This window comes from Fragaria vesca, linkage group LG2, assembly GCF_000184155.1.
Source record: "Fragaria vesca subsp. vesca linkage group LG2, FraVesHawaii_1.0, whole genome shotgun sequence".
NCBI classification, from domain to species: Eukaryota; Viridiplantae; Streptophyta; class Magnoliopsida; order Rosales; family Rosaceae; genus Fragaria; species Fragaria vesca.
Window position 1 is genome coordinate 25540768 of NC_020492.1, and position 21466 is coordinate 25562233.

At 37.9% G+C, this 21466-nt stretch overlaps 1 pseudogene across 1 annotated transcript in view; it reads right to left on the reverse strand.

The window, feature by feature from the left end:
- Window positions 1-8100: 8100 nt before the first annotated feature.
- Window positions 8101-21466, reverse strand: part of LOC101312514 — a 56184-nt pseudogene continuing 42818 nt past the window's right edge. The window contains exons 15-20 of the transcript XR_184046.1: window positions 9991-10074; window positions 9694-9827; window positions 9381-9607; window positions 9124-9295; window positions 8756-9010; window positions 8101-8586 (exon numbers count right to left, since the gene is read on the reverse strand). The product of XR_184046.1 is annotated as a pleiotropic drug resistance protein 2-like (transcript). The remainder of the gene's footprint in view (window positions 8587-8755; window positions 9011-9123; window positions 9296-9380; window positions 9608-9693; window positions 9828-9990; window positions 10075-21466) is intronic.

Sequence of the window (21466 nt, forward strand, 5' to 3'; positions counted from 1 at the left end):
TACCCCCCAATAAAAGTTTACTAGGGGTAGTAAACTTCATTTTTTTCGCATCTAAGTTGATTTTTCTCCTTTTCAATGTGAATTATGGCATTGGAGCTACTGTTTTGTAAGTTTACTACCCCCAGTAAAAGTTTACTACCCCTAGTAAACTTTAGTTTTTCGAATCTAAATTGTTCTTCCTCTGTTTTAGTGTGTATTATGGTCTTGAAAATACTGATTTGCAAGTTTACTACCCCTATTAAAAGTTTACTAGGGGTAGTAAATTTTATTTTTCCGCATCTAAGTTGATTTTTCTCCTTTTCAATGTGAATTATGGTATTGGAGCTACTGTTTTGCAAGTTTACTAACCCCAGTAAAAGTTTACTAGGGGTAGTAAACTTCATTTTTTCACATCTAGGTTGATTTTTCTCCTTTTCAATATGAATTATGGCATTGGAGCTACTGTTTTGTAAGTTTACTACTCCCAGTAAAAGTTTACTAGGGGTAGTAAACTTTAGTTTTTCGAATCTAAATTGTTCTTCCTCTGTTTTAGTGTGTATTATGGTCTTGAAAATACTATTTTGCAAGTTTACTACCCCCAGTAAAAGTTTACTAAGGGTAGTAAATTTTATTTTTTCACATCTAAGTTGATTTTTCTCCGTTTTAATGTGTACTTATAGCCTTGGAGATATTATTTTGCAAGATTACTACCCCCAGTAAGATGTTTATTAGGGGTGGTAAACTTTATTTTTTTGCATATATGTTGATTTTTTCTCTCTTTTAAGGTATATAATGGTCATAGGAAAACTGTATTGCAAGTTTACTACCCCCAGCAAAAGTTTACTAAGGGTAGTAAACTTTATTTTTCTGCATTTAAGTTGAGATTTCACGGTTTTAAGGTGTATAATAGTCATGGAGAAACTCCAGTGAGATTTCCCGGGAAAAATTCCGGCCACCGGATGCCGGCAATTTTCCGGCCGTCGGAAAATTCCGGTCACCGGTGACCGGAATCCGGCTGCCGGAGTTCGAAGTCCGGCGACCGGAATCCGGCTGCCGGTGACCGGCGCCGGTGTCCGGTGTGCTTCCGGGAAAGTCTTCCCTTCTTCTTTTTCATTTTTTCTCTTTAAATAAAGGTTAAGGGTAAAAAAGTCTTTAAAAATATAATTTTATTATATTTTAATAAAGATTTGTGTATTTGGGCTTAAAATAAGTACCTTGTATTCAAATGGGCTAATAAAAAAGATTATCATTGAAATAGGGTTTAACTTTTTCTATTTTATGCAAATGGTCTTTTTCCCTTATATAATAATCAGGTAATATTGGAGCGGGATGGCGGGATTAGGCCCGTCTCGTCCCGGTCCTGTTTGGGACTGGACTTGCGTGGGATCAAGTCTTAAAAACGTAAGGCCCGTCCCGTGTGCAATGTCCGGGATGGGCCGTGGGATGATCCTAATCCCATCCCGTCCCGTCCCGTCCCATGCCCAGCCCTACTTCTTCCTTAAGTCTACCACAACAGATACTAACAAACCATAGAATTTCACTTTTCGTTGGTGAGCGGTGACCTGATTGGTTAGGTAATCAAATTGACAACGTTGAGGTCATGGATTCAAACTTCACTGATATATGTAGTGGTGGGACGGATTAATAGGTTTTAATAAAAAATGCAATTTTAAAAAATTAGAATTCCTCTTCTCGAAGACACTAATCTCATAAGTGTATGTCCTTAATTATCGATATGCTCAAGGGAGGAATTTGAAACTCAGGTTAATGAAATGCTCGCTCAAGGCTTCATTCAAGCTAGCACATGCAAGTCTGATTTCCTCTCCGTTACGTACTTTTGGTTAGGAAGAAGGACGTTGCATGGTGCTTCTGTGTCGATCGATTATTCATTATTGGCAGTTAAACAATGCCACTGTGAAGAACATATTCCCTATCCAAATTTTCGATGAAAGCTTGAAGAGTTTTCATGATGATCAATATTCTAGCTTCAATTAAGTTGGATTTGAGATAGGGCAACCACCAGATCAGTATGCACAATAAAGGTAACACATTTTGCTGTACACATTTTCATATAATTGGGCTAAATTACCACACTGACAACATTTTTTCATACAATACTTATAAAAATGTTGTAGGTGAAGTAGTTACCTGTGGTAGAACTAAAATTACCCAAAAATTGACTCTATACCACAGTGACAACAAACTTGTTATCCCATTAGTAAATACGGGTATCACATGCATACATATAGGTACTTAAGAATTTCTCAAAAACTAAAAGCTATTTAAAGTTGGTCATTCTATTACTGAGTGAAGACTAACAAACCGTGAAGAGCACTACGGTGTTGTACTACACAAAAACACTTATTGACTTTGTGAAAATTCTACAATGTGTTAATGTATGACATGCATATAATTATCCTAAAGTTGTAAAATGAGTCCTCAAAGTAGTAATATGAGTCCTTAAAATGGTATATAAGTCTTTAAAGTGGTAAGTGGTAACAAAAATTTAGTTACAACATTATTAGTCCTGAAATGATAAAATAAATCTTTAAAATTGTAAAAAGTTAATGCATGAGTTACATTAACACACCGTAGCCTTACCGGAGATAGGTGAGAGTTGTAATTATAGACAGTTCAGGGATATATAAAGTTATTCTAATCTTCAAAGCGCAAAGCAAACTAATCAAAATTCTAGAAAGTGGGAATGGTCTGTGTCGACCGTGGAGATGTTGAAAAGTTTTGAGGAAAAACTCGTGCTACAATTGATGTTTTCAAGTGGAAGAATATACACACTATATATATTTGTGACATAAAAGACGAGAAGATGTGATATAAAATATGAGAATTGGGATTGAGAGAGAAATGGTGCTGTGAGGCAGAAGTGATCGAAAGGACTGGTATTCTGCACTGCTATATATGGTTATGAGGTTATCCAGTGTTTAGAAAGGTAACAATCAGTGCTGCTTCCCTTGATTGATAGAAATACCAACTGCAGAGTTGAGTATTGTTTTGCTGCATATACTGTTTAAGTGGTTTTGAAGCAATGTAAAACCATTGCCCTCCTATATGTTAATTAGCAGTTTCAAATAGTTACTGTGCATAATTAATTCATGTGAAGACATATCGTTTGTGAAGCTTTTATATATTGTAGTATATTTCAAGGAAAAAAAAATATTACACAGATGAAGGGAAACGCATGTCTGCTGTGTGCAAGCCTATCAAAAATTACATACAATATTAATTACAAAACTAGAAACACAAAATGGGAGACAGTGTTTTTGTGTTGCCCTCATTAATCAATTACTGTAAATGTTTCAAATGATGAACAGTTGGATAATTGTCAAACACTAATAAACATATCGTTGTTTTACCATTGTTTTGGAATCAGACTATTCGCAGCTGGTGAAGACTGAAGACTACCAAGGCTGAGGAGGATAAGGCAGCCTTTGGCAGGGTTGTGGATGATGACATGAGAAATTCTTCCGTGCGACCAGCCAACAGTCGTGTGACATGTTGTTTTTTTTTTTTTTTTTTTTTCACAGCTGCAGATTCTCCAGCGAAGCAATGGAGAGTCCAGAATTTTCACCCTCGCTGGCCAAAACCATCGCCAACCACGACGATCTCCTCTCATAGATCCTCCTCTGTTGCCTCCCTCATTTCCAGCCCCAAATTCCGCGACCGCCACACCCTCTGAAACCCTACCCCTCCTCTCTCCGCCTTCTTCTTCCTCTCCACCTCTCCGGATCCCTCTCCTCTCCCCTCCATTCGCTCCTGGAGCTCCGACGAGCCAAGATTCTCCAAAGAAAGGAAGAAGAAGCTTCGCCGGAGAATTCGCAACCGCTGTTGTAAAAAAAAAAAAAAAAAAAAAAAAAAAACACGTGTCGCACGACCGTCAGCTGATTACACGGACAGGTGGCACGACCGTCACACGGAAGTATTTCTCTGATGACATATATTGCTTTCCTACAAGGGCCTTTACCAGGTTGTTTCTTTTTTCATGTTTTCAGAAAGTCGAAAATTTAATCATATGCTTGTTATATATATGTATAACAAATTCGATGATCGTTTGAGTTTTCGTAATCGTTATTTACACAAACAGTTCTGGTTAGATAAATTTATGGTCCGTTCATTAATTTAATCTAATTCAGTATCCAAACCATCATCAATCTTGACATTAATTTGATCTAATTCAGTATCTAAACCATCATCAATCTTGATGAAATTTTGTATGAATGATTTATACATTAGTATCAATAATCTGAACGGTGAAGATGTGGAAATTTGACGAAAAAGTGAGTCAAATAAGGAATTTCACACTTTAATTGCAGAGCGAAGCTTCGCTCTGGATAGGATAGGAACTATGTTTGAGTTTTCGTAATCGTTATTTACACAAACAGTTTTGATTAGACAAATTTATGGTCCGTTCATTAATTTGACCTAATTCAGTACCCAAACCATCATCAATCTTGATGAAATTTTGTAGGAATAATCTATATATTAGTATCAATAATCTGAACAGTGGAGATGTGGAAATAACTTCGCTCTGCAATTAAAGTGTGAAGTTCCTTATTTGACTCACTTTTTCCTCATATTTCCACATCTCCACCATTCAAATTATTGATACTAATGTATAGATCATTCTTATAAAATTTCATCAAGATTGATGATCGTTTGGGTTTTCATAATCGTTATTGATATAATCGTTATATATATGCTTGCTCTTGATTATATATGCTTTTGATTTACGGTTGAGTAGCTCTATTCCCTCATCTTCTTAATTAGAAACTATAACTTTCAATCGATAAATTGTAGCCATTGTGTACAATGATAGGAGTACAAAATGCTACGTTTATGTAACATCTTGAATTTTTGAAATTTCTCAAAAATATGTTTTTCTTCTTAGAAATAGAAAGTATAGATCGCCACGAGTTTGCCGTATTTTTCGGACTCGCGAGCTATTTTTAACGATTTTTCAAAATTTTGTTGAATTTGTTTTATGGTGACGTGTCACCTTGATATTGGTCCATAAGATTTCTTAATCACCAAGAATAGCAGCTAACCCACGTGCTGGAAGGGGCAGCTTGCTTTTATTGGCTGACAAGTGTTGATTTGGTCCAATGAAGTCTTGACATGTAGCAATTTGGTGTTGCAAAATTAGAGAAATTCTTAGGTGCAACAGCCACACCTGACACATGCGCACCCAACCATCCGGCGACACATGCTTTTTTTTTTTCTACACCTGCCTTCTTCTTCTTCTTCTTCTTCTTCCTCCTTTCTCCGGCGAAACAGATCCCTTCCGGCGAAGATTTTTCACAACTCTTCTTCTTCTTCTCCTTCCTTCCTTCCTCTCTCTTCTTCTTCTTCTTCTTCTTTCCTCTGCGTGATTTGCACAGGTTGGTGGAGGCGCGGCTCGATGGCGGCAGGTTGTTAGGCTTATGGTGGAGGCGGCAGGGGGTGGGTTTAGGCGGCGGCTGGGCAGAGGGAGCTGCTATGCTTTGATCGGAGGGGATCGGTTTCGCCGGAGAATAGAGAGGAAGGAAGAAGAAGAGCTGCCCGGAAAGAAAAAAAAAAAAAAAAAAAAGAACACGTGTCGCTATGCGACTGGTGGGTCGCACATGACACGTGGTGCGGCTGTCTCACGTAAGATTTTCTCTGCAAAATTAAGAGAAGTCATGCCTTCTGCCAAGTGTGGTTCTTTTAGTGGATCAACACACCCAAACCGCCCTCTCTTTGTCGGCCTACCAACCCGATATATAGAGCTGACCCGGTTCAGCTTCTTCTGTCATTTTCACTCTCTCTCTCCCCAAACATTTCTGTCTCTAGGGTTTTTACGACTAAACTTCGGGGGATCATAACTTTTGATCTGTAACTCTAATTCTGAATCCGTAAAGTGTTACGGGTTCGTCTCGATGACCTCTTCGTCTCCTAAAAGTTTGAGCTAGATCTAACGGTGATTCCTAGATGGCTCGTTTTAGGAGGCCCGGTTTACGATCGATGTTCTTGGTGGGGATTCGAATTATTGAGGTGAGTGGATTTCTGTAATATGTTTAAAATATTCTTATTTGCGATAAAAATGTTAGAAAAGCATGTTTTTGATCTTTTACGAAATATCTCTCTATTTTCTAGTGAAGCATGTCGATTTGCGAAATTTGCGGTGTTTATATATAATTATGTGTTGGATCCATTGTTTGACTAGTCATGGAACATGTGAACTTCTTGATTGGTTATGCCGAAGTAAGGATGTGACACACGGAGGTATAGGACTTGAAGGTCATTAGGTTCCCGTGGGGATTACTAAATTGAAGAATATCTAATAAGAAAGGATTATGCGATGTGATGAATTGTTTGAAGTGATGTGTATACGATACACGTATTTTGTAGCCTGTGTAAAATGACATGACTTTGCGGGCATATTACATTAGTCTACTCACTGAGCGCGTGGTTATGCTCACCCACCCATCTCTAATATTTTTTGTAAAGAAGTACTTAGATTTGACCGAGCCAGGAAAGGGTAGCCGACAAGCCTAGAAGATAGTGTTTTTATTTTATTCGGCTTTGTAACACTCGTTCACGCCTCAGAATCGGCGTCCGGCGCTTAAAAACCGCCGACGTCAGGACCGGGGTGTGATAGTTTATAATGTATTTCTGACCCTATTTAGTTATGTAATTCCTTTAACAATATTCATATTAACTAAGTTTGTGTTTTTAGGTCATAAATAAAGTCGAGGAGCCCAAAAGAGACGAAAGAGGATAAATCTTGAAGGAAAAAGAATCCATGTCGTGCAAGGAAAGAAATCAGAAAAATCTGTCAGAAATTGTTAGTCAACTTCGACAGAATATTGTGATTATCTCACAACGATCCAGGAGATGTGCCATATATCAATGGAAAGCTACAAGAGTCTACTTTCCAGAACCTTTTACGGATCATCAATACCTATTTTGGAGAAGAAGTTATGATTGTTTGAGTGGCCGAAGGTCAGTCTGCCCGAATTTCTGATTTGGACCAAAACTTCTATTTCGAGGCCCAGACCATATTGGCAAGCCCGTAGACGAGTTTTAAGGTTTCATAACCCTAACCACAACAAAAAAGAAGGGGGAGACATGAAGATTAGAGGAGGCAGCGATCTCACATCATCAGAACCTCCATAGTTGCGGACTCGCACAAGGAAGCCGCCAAGCCATCATTGATCTCTCCATCATCCATGGTTTACCTTTCCTTTGCCATCTTTTATTCTTCTTGTGTGATTTTGCAGCCATGTGTGGCTGAATTCTCTTAGTTAAGGGCAAGGTTTGAAGCCCCAAGAATGTTTTAGATATTGTTTTGAACCTTAGTTTCAAATTATTGAGTCTTTCAAATTGTTTATTTGGTTTTGGTTTATGGAGAACTCTTGCTTGTTTATGTTCATGTATGCGCAACATAGAACATTATGAATTTGTGAGTGGGGCTAGAATTAGGTTGTTTAATCTCCTAAACGGTTAATACAGCTTAATTTAAGATAGTAAAACCTATAGGACAATAGGTGAAAGTGAAACCAATAAAAAGGATTGCATGCTAGGTAGGCGTTTCACACTAGTTTTGCATACTTGTTCAATCAAACTTTCATTGATCTTAGTGCTTAGAATAATTTGTTGATAGGATAGCGTCTATACCTTGATTGGTTATTCTAAAGGCTTAATAACAGTGTGTTCATCTTGCTTAAGTAATTAAAGGAAATAATAAGGACTTACACAGTGCGTTCACGGTTTGTTCTTGATTGATACTGATTTGCGACTTAATGATTGAAGTTTTGGTTGTTAACATGTCTTGAAACATACTTGGTGGTGGATTTCCAAGTCTCTAACATCTCATCCATCTGATCTTTTCTGCTTTATTTTGTTTCTTTGTTTTCTTTTGTTTATAATCACAAAACCCCATATCTCTAGTACTATCATCTTTTGTTTTCTCTAGTTTTATAATTAACGTAAATTGTAAAAGTACCCTCAATCCCCGACTTTTATAACGATACCATTATTTGCTATATACTACAATTGACACAAAAAAGTTTTTAATTGAAACGCCCGATTTCAGTCGCTATCATACAAATCATGGATGAGTTATGTTCTCATGGTAGATTAGAAAATAGAAGAACAATGCCATTGTTGAGGCTTCTTTTATTGAATATTGATGAAATAATAGGACCAAAAATGTTAACTGGGAAAGAAGTTGCCCAAGCCAATCAAAATTACTACATATATTATGATACAAAAAAGACGAAAAGAATCAGAGTTGTTTTCAGTCTGACTTGCTGCTATAACATCCCTGAAAAGGCTGAGTATATCCACAATGAGTGTGCTTGATCATCTTCTCTGGAAGTTAAGGTACTTGATACCATAAGCAAAGACAAAGAAGAAGAGGAGGACCCAGCCAACATGAGCAACAACAACTGGTATGAGGAAGTCGTGGTCATAACCCCAAGTCGCCTTAAGGAATTCATCCACTTTTACATGTCCTGCAGCAGTTTGGATAATCTTATCGTTCCGATCACCGAATTGAGATGCAATGACACCGTAGATTGTCCAAGCAACTGGAGAACCCCAGTAGTACCACCTCCACCATATTGGGATGAGCTGCAAATTGGAGAACGAATATTGTAAGACTCATCTTAAGTTCATATTATAGTTGGCAAATTTTCTCAAGCATTTTTATATTTGTAACATTCCTAGCTATGAGTAAGGGCAATGAAAATAGTAACTACTTTCATTTGTCCATGAAGAAAAAAAAAAAATTATAACATACCGGTCTAGCAATAAGGAATCCAGAGAACAAATTCCAGAAACTCATGAAGAAGGACATGACAATTGCCGCGATTTGATGGCCAGGAGTTAGGGCAACCACCATCATTCCATACATAGAGAAGTATGTAAAACACATGAATATGAAGTAGTAGAAGTACAAGAACTTCTCAATTTTGAATTCGTAGCCGATCATAGTGAACAGAAGAAGGGAATAAATGAAGGTTTGTATGGCAACATAAACCGTCTCAATGGCCACCTACGTCAAAAAATGTCCATAAAAAATTAATAAATATAAAACAAAGCAGTATATATAATTTGGTGCAAGGCAAAAACAAATACAAAAGTGAGTCTAGGTTCGAATGTCTTTACCTGAGCAAATGCATAAGGCAACTCGGAATACATTCCTGCTGCTCTTTCTCGGTAGAAAACTGTTCTCTCGATAGAAACTACAGATTGCACAGAAGAAGCGTTGCCCGCTCCAAGGAAGAGAACAGCAGAATAGGTTGCTCCCAACAGGTTAACAATATCTTGTTGTTTATCTCTGTTGAAAAATCATAGAAGTGAGAACTCTAGGATAGAACATTTATAGAAACATGGATCTTTTAGTTTAAAGTTCTTAAACTTACAGCACGTCTCCTTTGTTCCAGAAGATGACACCAAAAAGTGAGCCGATGACTATTGTTTGAAAAACCTGATGGCATTGTAGTGCGAGTTCCTCCAGTATGACCAGTGTTGTTTCCAAAAGCAAGCCTTGCACTGAGTTGGGAAGCTCTGGGAGAATTGGGTGGGGAAGTAAAGGTCCTTGGAGCCTGGGACTGGTGTGCTCAATTCCTTGATCTGTTCTTGAACGCTCCTGAACAAGTGACCGCAAAAATTGAGAACTAATATGAGATTTGGACAAATACAAATGAAAAGGCTAAACAAAAACACTCCACATACCTATACAGCTCAGAGTTCGCATATACTTCAGCAAAATCAATGTTATTTTGAGCCTCAACTGCAGCAGAGCTGACCTCCAACATCCATGTAGCAGGATTGTAGCCATCTTTGATCTTTGGAACTCCAGGAATGGCCTGCAAGAAGTTTTGATATAGTTACTATGCTATCCACAATATATTATTTCATATGCAGTTATTCAATCATTATAAAAAAATATTCAAACTATCCAGAATGCAGAAACAATATAACTCCAGAGAATTATAATTGAACTGAACACAAAAGCATGTATAAAGTTACCTCAAAATATTCAACAAGCTTGTGAGACCGGTCACCAAGTGGTCCAGCATAAATCACTTGTCCTCCTCTTTTCATTAAGAAAAGCTGCAAAGGAAAAGAAAATCAAGGTGAAATATGGAACTGGACATAGAGACAGCGTTAGTCGTTACAGATAGACGTATCAATTTGAAAGGTTAATAATACCTCGTCAAAAGCTTCGAAAATATCAATGCTAGGTTGGTGAATGGTGCAGACAACAGTTCGACCGGTATCAACTGTGTTTCTTACAGTACGCATAACAATTGCAGCTGCTCTAGCATCAAGCCCTGATGTTGGCTCATCCATAAAGATAATGGAAGGATTAGCAACCAATTCTACAGCAATGGTTAGCCTCTTTCTTTGTTCAGTTGAAAGTCCATCAACTCCAGGAAGTCCAACTAAAGCATTCCTCAAGGGGTGAAGCTCCACCAAGTCCATAACTTCATCAACAAACATCTATAAACAAGAAAATCAGTGTCAACTACATAGCAATATCTACCAAGTCCACTGGTTTCATATTAACGGTTTACTAAATGATATACCTTTCGTTTGCTTTTGTCGACATCCTTAGACAGACGTAACCAGGCAGAGTATAGCAGAGATTCATAAACAGTAACATACGGTGAATGAATGTCGTTCTGTTCACAATAACCGCTAACCCGAGCAAATGTGGTTTGGTTTTTTGGGTATCCAGAGATGCTAATATTTCCTTCGATATAACCACCAGTTTTTCTTCCAGCAAGGACATCCATCAAAGTAGTTTTCCCAGCACCACTAACACCAACTAATGCAGTGAGAATCCCTGGCCTGAATGCCCCATTAACATCTCTTAGTAGCTGCAATCGGTTCTCTTCAATACCTTGGGTCTTCATCTCCTGAGAATGAAACAAAAATGTTACTACCAATACATACAACAATGTGTTTTCTGAGTTTCTGTACTGACTATGAATTTTGAAGATTCATATCAAACTCAATTTGAAGCATTTACACTATCTAATTCTGTTTATATTTTGAAACAAGCATCACACGGCTTTCAGGAAATTTAAAGCTTTATGGAAGGGGGCTGGTAGGGTAACACCATAGTACGTACTGACTTACCGCAGGCATATCCACATAGTAGTTCACATGGCTGAAAGCGAGTGAAAGGGGCTGGAACGGCAACACCATTCCTCTCTTGGCTTGTACGTTTGAACTTCCTTCTGCATTTCTCACTTGCATATCAATACCTGTAGGAAATTTATAATTTTGTAGGGTCATGTTTCCAGTGTAATTCATAATATATAAAATATAAAAAGAAAGGCTTTCCAGTAAAAAGATCCAAGTTAAGTGATACACAAGATATATAGTATTTCAACCTTCTGTCAATCGTGGCCTCCTCTTGTTTTCAGAGTCATCCTCCCCAAGTAGAGTTTTGTTGTCGCCAAGAGCTAAAATGAGTTGTACATAAAAAAATAGTCAACACTTGTATCCATTATCATAAAAATAGATAAATGATAAATGAAAGTTATTAAACTTACGGTTCAAGTAGGTCAATGCTGCAATGAACATCAGATTGAAGATAAGAGAAAACCCGAAAAGCGCTGCAACACAGATCCAATACCAAGATTCTGTAGTGTACAGGCCTCTTTCTCTGAGAAGGGCTTTTCCAACAGTGGGCTGAGTGGAGTTGACTGGTGGCTGTTCCAAGGGATAACAAAAAAAAAAAATTGTCAAACTTGATAACTTGAGCCTGACGATCATGGGTCTTCAAATTGTTATTATTCATGTATAGGAGGAAATGAACTGAGATTTAAGATAACTTACGCCGCCCCATCTATCATCAAGAAATTCATTAATAGCAATTGCATTCTGTCCATACATCATAGGTGAGACATAGTAGCCCCATATCATCCATGACTGGATGTCATCTGCACATCAAGATGAGAATCGTTAAATCATTTTTAAAAATTATATCAGTCTAATTGATACAAGCATTGAGTAGATAAAGGAGGCTGACCTTTAGCAACAATATAACCTCCCAGGACAAACACCAATAGCAGTGTAAATGAACCTATGGTGTTAGCAACCACATCTGATCTTCCAAGAGCTGCAATGAAACGAAAGAGGGAGAGAGCCATCTGGCTTATACCAATGAAAGCCAATAACTGTTTGAAGAACCTGAACATATTGAAGATGGGTCAGACAGAAAAAAAAAAAACACAAGTTTTTAATTTTTAACATCACATCTAGACATATATATATATATAACATCTGTAAATGAAAACAGTAATAGAGTAACACTTACCGACTAGGATCAGGTGCAAATCCTATGGTGTAATAGGTAAAAATGATCCATATTGCAGATTCCAACACTGAAACAGGAATTCTGGTCACCCAAATGGGCAACGCAAATGCCCATGCTGGATAGAACAAGGCATCCCTCTGTTTAAAGAACACTGGAAGCCGGAAAACTGTCATGGCAAGCTCTGTCATTCCATTAAACATGACATTAATGAGACTGAAAAACAGTGCCCCCCAATATTTTGCTGAATATTCTTCTTTCCCAGATTTCATTTCCGTTCTTAAGAACACTGTCAAAGCAATTGTAGCCATGATGGCAATCTGTGTAGTTTTGAATATGTACACAAAAGAGTTCCGCTTCATTAAGAGCCATTCCCTTGCAAAGCATGCCTTGAAGAGCTCCATATTGGAAATTCCATACTTTTCCTTAACCAAAGCAGCAGGATGGGCTTGTCTTTTGTCATAAGAAACTCTTAATTCTTCGCCAAGCCGTTGGCCAACATGGAAGGAGCTGAACGCCCGAACAAAATCATCTACTGTGACTAATCTGTAAGGTTGGTTCTTCTTAAACCAGTATTGTTCTTGGTCCTTCTTTGAGGTAACTTCTTGCAAGAAGTCTGCAACACCTTTTCTGTCAGGGCATTTGAATCCCATATATTCAAAGAACTCGAGGACATTCTCGCGTGGGCCTTGATAAACAATCTGACCCTCCGAGAGAAGGATAACATCATCAAAAAGATCGTACGTCTCAGGTGCGGGCTGCAAGAGAGCGATGACCATTGACACATCCAAAATGTGAACCATCTGTCTCATGTATTTAATAATCTGAAAGGTTGTGGAACTGTCCAGCCCTGTTGATATTTCATCCATGAAAAATGCTTTTGCTGGTCCAACCAACATTTCTCCTGCATTCAGTAAACCAACTCAAGTTATCAATGGAAATGGGTTTGCACATTAGTTCCAAACGATTAAAAAGTCGTCAATACATTTGCTTACATATTCAGCAAATATAAGAAAGCGTAATCATCATGGAACAATCACATACCGGTCGTGACACGCTTCTTTTGTCCACCAGATATCCCCCTTCTCATGTCATCACCCACCATTATATCAGCACAGATATCTAATCCAAGTATCTGTTGAAAGAATCAGAAACAGTCAGGCTAGCTTGTACAATATACACTTGAGATTTAAACGAAAAAGTTGTATGGTTGAATCAACAGACCTTGAGAATATAATCTGTAATCAAACTTGTTTCCTGTCCCGCCACAGATGTGGCTTTCATGTATGCATCAATCCCAGGATCTGGTTTGATGCCTGCATCTTTCTCCCGTCTAGACAACTCTACTAGTATATCATACCTTGTTCCAACTCCTAGGCAACGTCCAGAGAAATCAAGTGTTTCACGAACTGTCATCTCACCATAATGAAGATCATGCTGGCTAATATAAGCAGAGGTTCTCTGAGGTACAAATTCATTGAATTCATGGCCGCAATAAGTGACCTTCCCATTTACCTGTTTAAAAGCACGAGTTATCAATACAGATGAAAAGCAAGACATGTAGGCTGATCAAATACAGCTTACATAAACTGATAAAAGTTGAGACATAGAGAATAACGAATTACCCTAAGATCCCTATCTAGTTTGCCAGATAGTGCTTTTAGCAATGTTGTCTTTCCTGACCCCGGAGGTCCAAGAAGAAGTGTCATCCTGAAAACAAACAAAGCAACAATCTCATGGAAGGAGCACAGAAACTAAACCATGTAGCATGAAACTACTTTTTTTGGATATGTAAAGTTGTAAACCAACTAGCTCTACAGGTCATGTTATTCACTATTTGAGGTTTTGCTGACGAACTAATATGTAAAGTTGATTCATATAGAAGTAGAATTGCAACCAGTAGATTATATATATATTTGCCAAAGCTCATTTGCATACCTTGCTGGTTTGACGATACCACTAACATTTTGTAGAATCTTAACAATTCTTTTCTTCGATGGTGAAAGTCCAACAAGTCCCAGTATTCCCTAATCACATAAACAGTAATTTAGAAATCTATAAATTCACAAATCACAACAGGCACACGACACAAAATTGTGAACTTGAATACTGGGAAATGTCTTTGCAATACCTCTATTGCGTTCAAGGTGGAATTCCAAAGAGTCGGAAGTGCTCTGGTGCCTACAAACGCATCTCCCTCTATTGCTAGATTCTGGAATCTAACCTCAACTTTAGGAATATCGATACCGACCCTGTTCCCCAAATCACAAATCAAAATTTAGGCAACATAGGTATCACAACTTGGCTAGCAACAAAGCCAACAAAACACATCTATGAACTCGTACCAAGCAAACAAACTAAGAATATTTCAGATTCAAAGTAACCTTAAATCCGGAATTGAACACACTATTAATTTCCGAATTCAATTACCTGTCATTTCTGGCTCTGAGCTTCTTCAAGAACTTCTCATTGTCCTCCTCAATAACCTTAAGTATGCTCTCCATCAGCTGCTTCTTATCAGAATCCCCAAGATGGGCAACGTCGACTTCCTCAGCCACAACCCTTCCATTGCTCATCACATTCCTCAACATCCCTCTCCTCATCCTATCGTAAGTCGGCAACCTCTCTATGGCGGCCCACTTGAGCTCCTCCTCCTCATCCAACGCCGGCTGCCGGACGCTCCTCTGGAACACGTCCGGAGCGTTCCACATTTCCCGGACACTTGTCGATCGCCAGCTTCTCCGGCTGCTGGACTGCCTCATTAAGTCTTCTCCGGCCATTGCCGCCGCCATTTTTTTTTGGCGGTAAGCAAACCAAACTAAACTGAGGTTGGTGCACCCAAAATGGGAAAGTGATCAAACCTCAACGCTAGCCGGAACTTGGGACTTCCCAAGTTGAAAGTAGTGATCAAGTACAGACTTTTGGTGAAGAATGACAATATGAAAGAAAGAGAGAAGAGACGTGTTTTTCGTTGTGAGGAGTTTAGGGTGATGATTATATAGAGAGAGAGAGAGAGAGAGAGAGAGAGAGAGAGAGAAAGAATACGTGGAGGTCAAAAAGCGGGAGTGCATCTCTCAGTCTCTGAATCATTTTTTTAAACTGGAATAAAGCTTGTTCTCTGTTGCAGAAAGTCTTCGGTCAAAACTCGGGGACTTGGCCTTATTTTATGGACTCGAATAGGGTTTTCTCCAGAAAACAAAAATATTATTGTACTCATAAATTCTTTATCTTAATTTCCAATTTAGCACGTTGTTACCTGCTACTCGTACGTTATTGCATCTAGAAATCTTCTTTAATAGAATCAAAAGATTTTACATTAACGTACAATACGATATAATTTGTACAAACTCTCTTAATGTGTCGAATATTTGTATAAGTCATCCGAATATAAATTAAATTTCAATAATATAGACTTACGATCTAATAAAGAGTGATTTCTATAGGGTTTTTCATCTGTTTTTTCGTGAGTATTCAAAAATAGTTTTTTTTCTCTTTGTTGAAATTATGAAAAATAGTTTATGTACTAGGGGTCGGGTGTGCTTGGTTGTATTCTTGTGAGGATAGTACGATTTGGGTATTTTCTGACCGTGTAAAAGGAATGTTATTATTTGTAGGTATTGTTGCTAAATTTCATAGTAAATGATATTTTTAACTCAAAAGGAACGATTTTTAATGAAAATTTATTATTGTTCGATTCATCATATAGAAATTGTGTGTTTGCATTTACTTAACCTTCTTCCAACGAAGACTAGTGTTTAAAAAATTGGGAAGCTAGACCTAGTGGAAGCTTCTATGATCAGTTTTGACATGTAGAGAGTCATACATAACTATAATAAATGTGATATGTGACATATATGTAATAATACGTATCACATCATGAAGACTAACAAGGTATTCTCCCAAGGGAGAACGTAACCAAGTAATTGATAGCACACAGCGAAAATATCTGGAAAATGTCTCAATTAAGTTGAGCTCTTCTAGATGGTCTATCTGGTATGATGTGGCTAGCTGTAAACATCCATGACCTAATTAGCATAGTCCCACAGTTAGGTTCCCATTCCTTAATGGCACACTTTAGACAACCAAGTCTTCTGTCCAATCAAATAGTGATATATATATATATATATATATATAGAGAGAGAGAGGCATGAAACCCTCTTAGCATTAGAATATCAACTTTCACCGTTTTCAGTAATGAGTAAGTTAATTTGAGAGATTTTTAAGTTTTATATTTACGTATGTGATATGAAGTATTAGTCTGGTTTTGTTAAGATACCTCGTAAAGCAAGATATATTTTTTATTAACTAACTAACGAATGTTGTACCCGAGAGAAAGAAAGAGCAAAAGCTTAATCATCCAAAAACTACAATGGTGCATTAGCCCTGGGAAAAAATATGTCATTAACAAAATACTCGGTATATTCAGTAAATTTTTGTTTTGAAAAGAGAAAAAAAAAATAAAAAAAGAAAGAAAGCCGCCATACATGATACATACCTTTAGCAAAATGAGGTTCAATGAATGACGTCGGAACATCAACGTTTACTTTTCCAAGCATAGTCTTCTAGACGCGCGTGTTTTTAAAAACCCTACAACATGGGATTTCCATGTTATCTTTTTCTTTTATTTTTTTTTTAAAATTTTTTTTATTAAATAACTCACGCACCCTACATATGTCAATGAGATTTAAATCCGTGACCTCAAAATCGTTAGTTAACACCTTAACCAACCAGGCCACGACTCATCGGAAACAAAATTGTTATCTAAAATAGATAATAATTCCCTAATTACAAAAATAATAAAATTGTAGTTAGGGTATTTCTAGCTCGTTTTATCCGATGAAAAATGATTACAAGTTCAAATATTTCTACGTACTCTTTGATCATCAGAAACTTTTTAAAAGTTGAGATTCCTTGGTTAATTTCAAGATCTACATTATTGTCCTTACGTGAAACATCAAAGTGACCAAATATCGTTATTCAGGTGGTATGTTGCCAAGGTGAAAGATTGTTGGGTTGTCTATAGCTTGCAAGGCCAAAGAAATATTCAACCTTGAATTAAAAAAAACGACCATAACCTAAAATGTCACACTTATTGCTCCCAATAATAAAGTAGATATCTATCTAGATTATCACACTTGTTGTTGCCTGCAGATAAGTAGGGTCGCAGTACAGATTTCGTTACATAACAACCACATAATGTAGGAATTAATGGACTCGATAATAAGTAAGTAAGTTTGGACAGTACGTAGTATACATCATTTGGCCTTATTCAAGTTTGGTATACTCTAATTAACTGATTGAATTAACCTGATTCCTAGCTGTCTTTGTATTCAGCATTCACTCTCTCTCTATAGTCATGATTGAACGCTAATTGCAACTGCTGCCTAATTTGAGTTCATTCTATTATTGACTGAAGACTAAGAGCGCACACCGCATGTAGTACATGAAGTTCTCAAATAATCACCAATAATTGACCTTGTGAAATTAATTGAGGTTCCGGGATGGCGAAGTTATCCAAATCTTCAAAGTTCATCAAAACGGACTCATTCAAGATTCCAGAAACTGAATTGAAGGGTCTGTGTAATTGTATAGGAGATGTTGAAAGTTTATTTTGAGAATAATTCATGCTAGCTGGCTACTATGTATTGACATTAACTAGAAGAATAGACAGAAGCTGTAAGTGACGTAATCCAAGTTTGGAAAGAAGGGGAGCAGATGTGATCGATATAAAAGATAAGAACTAGCTCGCGGATCCAGTTTTGTCGACCAGCAAAGTTGATGGTCATAGATGACCATCCAATCATCTCTCTCTTGATTGGATGATCATCCATGACCATCAACTTTGCTGGTTGGCAAAACTGGATCCCTAGCTAGTGGGATTGAGAGAGCTGTGACACAGATCGATGTTCAGAGAGAGACTGCTGGCCAGTACAGTTTACACTGCTAGCTAGCTGTAGTTATCCAGCAATATGCAAGGTAAAAATTAGAGCTTAATATTCTCTCTTGAATCTTGATTGATAGATATTATCAAATGCAGATCGAGTTCAGTATTGATTTTGTGCATATGTATTTGTTTGTATATTATGTTTTTAGGGTTTCAAAATGATCTAGAACCATTGCCCTATATATATGTTAGCAGTTTCAGATAGCTAGTGTGAATTGCATTCCTGTCATCCGGCCTAGCCTGTGAAGAACTGAAGATAGACCTTATATATCAAGAACAATGTGAAGAGTTTATTGCATTATATTTCAAGAGCATACAAGACGATTAAGAGCAAAACTCGATACACAAAACTGGGTAAACGTATATGAATGCATGCCTGATCACGTACACAGCCCCCTGGCCTATAATTTGTAAGACGTCTCAACTAGCTATTTTACATTCTGAAGTTTCACGTACTTCTGGACAATGAAGTGGTTTATCTCCTTTGGATGTCAAGGTACTCGATGCCGAAGGCATATACGAAGAAGAAGAATATGAGCAACAACCCACTACGTACAGGAATGAGGAAGCCATAGTCATATATAGCCCATAAGTCATCCGCGGTTTGCATTTCTCCGGTAGGCAATAGTCGATGACCTCCTTTTTCTAGCTAGCTAGTAATTAACCAACTTGAGATCCGAAGCAACTGGATTAGCTGCAGTACGTGTGGAGCGCAAGTGTTAAAACGATATAGTTTGTGGGACAAATTAAACCAAATGCAGTGAAACAAGGCATACCAGTCCGGGGATGATAAAACCTGAGAACAAGCTGCAGTAGCGCATAGCGAAAGACATGAAAATTTTCATGGCAATTAAGGAGTGAGGGCAACCAAGCAGAGAGACCAATGAGACCATCAATCATCCCGTACATTGAGAAGTTTAGTAATGCCCATGAAAAAGTAGTGGAAGTACAAACTTAAGTTATACTTAAGTAATCATAGAATATATATATATATATATATACACACACACACAGGGCTTCTCAGCTGCGGACGTCCGCATTTATTCTTACGGTGCGGATTTCCACTTTACACTCACTTTTCAATCGAATTTTCACATCTTCACCATCTAGTATTTAGATACTAATGTATAGATCATCTCTGCAAAATTTCAACCAATTTGGTTATCATTAAGGCACTCAAAACTGCGTTTTTCTGTTATAAACAGGAACGGTTCAAGTTCGACAGAATTATGTTCATCCATTGGTTTAATCGAGTTTGAGTGCCTTAATGATAACCAAATTGGCTGAAATTTTGCAGAGATGATCTATACATTAATATCTAAAGACTAGATGGTGGAGATATGAAAATTCGATTGAAAAGTGAGTGTAAAGTGGAAATCTGCACCGTAAGAATAAATGCGGACATCCGCACCTGAGAAAATCTGTATATATATATATATAGGCCGGATGTCGAGCGGACGTCTGCACTGGGCTTAAAGTGCGGACATCCCTCTGTTCTCCACCGAACGGCTCCAACGACGGCGCGCCTCCACCTGAGCGGACTCCAGCGGGATCGATTTGAAGGTCTGGGCAGTAACCTCCACCCAAAACTTCACACAAGATCAATCTCGCCGGAAAACTGAAATTCGGCGGACTCGCCGGAGAGGGAAAGTGGTCAGGGACGCCGCTGAAGTCCGCTGGGGTGGAGGCGCGCAGTCGTCGGAGCCGTCCGCACTTTAAGGACTGTGCGGACGTCCGCTTCACATCGTTTTCGTATATATATATATAATTATTATTTGGTTCAAATATCCTTATTTATTCAAAATGTACTGATTTTCTTAATTGACACACTTTTAGATCATATTTTCCCGAGTGCGGCTATTAAGACCTCCAAATTTGCTTACTTGACCTCACTCTATTATGAGTAATTGAATGACAAAATCAACCTCTTTCATACTGACTATTATAGACAATAATTATACAAAAAAAGTAATATTTATTCTCTTTAAACTTTCCAATTCAAGAATAATAAATTATATTTTTTATTATTTTCCTTCTATATTTTCATTTTCTAATTTTACTACATATTATTAAATTATTTATATATACCTATATTGTGAACGGTTAAAATGAGAAAATATGATCAAAAAATGGGTCAAATTAAGAAAATCTGTACCTTTTGAATAAAATAAGGATGTTTGTATTTGAAAAGGTTTGTATATAGATGTGTGTGTATACGTGCCAGAGCTAACCGTATATGGATAGCTCATATCGATACCTTCTACCCATATTAATAAAAAGTACAACTAAAAATTAATTCTCGAAATCGTTGGAAAATTCATAATATAATCAAACCCTCTCCTCTAACCACCAAAACCATATTTACATAGTCTACAATTAATATTCGGCCTTAAAAAAACCCTAAAGCTCTCTCTATCTCTCTCTAAGTCGGCCACCAACCACGAAATCCTACCCTCATCCGGTGGCGGTCTAACGCTAGGTGGGTCTTTAGATCTACTGAAGCCATATGACCTTGTTGCCGGATGAAGGATATGTCAGCAACCAAATGCTTTGAGTGGTAATTGACCAGTGGTTTTTAATAGCTTTTGATCAGCGTGGCTTTTCAGATTAGGTTGGAGGTATGGTACCATGGACTCGAAGAGCAGATCTAGTTTCATCTTCCCGATTCCATCTCCGTCCTTGTTTATTCATGGGAGGAGTTTTTGGTTTGGTGGAGATGTTGTTTGGTCTCTAAGTTCGTGGCGACGATGGAGTTTCTTCCCCCCGTGGTGTGCTTGTGGCTGCGCGAAACAAGGCAGCGACGTCTCACAATGGCGACGTCTCAGGAAGGCAACTTCATCTCAAGGCGGCGACCGCTACGGTGTCCTTCTTCCATGTCCTTCCTGCAACTGTGAAGCTGTGAAGGAAAGTTGGGCTAGGTCAACTGTTTTTGGTTTAGGGTTAATTTCTTTTTGGGCTTTGGGCTGCTTTTTTAGTTTATAGTTTTCTATTACAATAAGTTCCTTTCATTAGGACTTTTTTATGCCTCATGGCGTCTGGGCGTTATCACTACCAGGACAAGCTCTTTAGCCGACGAAAATTTTTCGTCGGCCTGTCAGCTTAATTCGTCGGCTAAGATCTTAGCCGACGACCTTTCGTCGGCTAAGATTTCGTCGGGAAAAGCTCGTCTGTGGTGACTTTAGCCGACGACACACGTATAAGTCGTCGGCTATAGTCCAGACTTTAGCCGACGA